The 495-nt window shown below is 70.1% G+C and overlaps 1 long non-coding RNA gene across 1 annotated transcript in view; it reads left to right on the forward strand.

The window, feature by feature from the left end:
- Window positions 1–495, forward strand: part of LOC106726156 — a 7,340-nt gene extending 6,845 nt beyond the window's left edge. Inside the window, exon 3 of the long non-coding RNA XR_001362186.1 lies at window positions 431–495. This is a non-coding gene — a long non-coding RNA (uncharacterized LOC106726156). The remainder of the gene's footprint in view (window positions 1–430) is intronic.

The following is a 495-nucleotide window of genomic DNA, read 5'->3' on the forward strand; positions in this document are numbered from 1 at the left end:
GGGGAAGATGATGGCAGTGGCTGAGGCCCACTCCCTCCCCAGGGCTCTGCTTCCCAGGGCAGCGCCCCCGCCCCGCCCTCTGTTCCCCTGTGGGCCCCAGAGCTACTGCAGGCTGCGCTCTCCCATAGCCCTGCGCCCCGTTTCCTAAGGCTTCCAACCCCAGAAAGGGGCGGGGTGAGCACAGGGCCTGACCATCCCCTGGGCCCGAATGCCAGACTCGGTCAGAGGGAAGGGGCAGAGACGGGCATGTGAGTCCCCAGGCCACTCCCTGGCCCCCGATGTCTGAGGGGAGACAGGCCTCGGGGGCCCAGAGGCACCAGGAAGGACCCCCTCCCCTCACACACACGGGCAGGCTCCCTCAGGCCCTCACCCCAGTCCGGCCCCAGGGCTGCTGGACGGGTGCCACCCACGGCCTCCCCTGTCTCCACAGCCAACCCCGGCGGCATCCTGGTGATGAAGTCCTGCGCCCCGACCTGCCCCAACAGCACCGTGTCC

Source organism: Myotis brandtii, unplaced genomic scaffold (assembly GCF_000412655.1).
Source record: "Myotis brandtii unplaced genomic scaffold, ASM41265v1 scaffold2325, whole genome shotgun sequence".
NCBI classification, from domain to species: domain Eukaryota; kingdom Metazoa; phylum Chordata; class Mammalia; order Chiroptera; family Vespertilionidae; genus Myotis; species Myotis brandtii.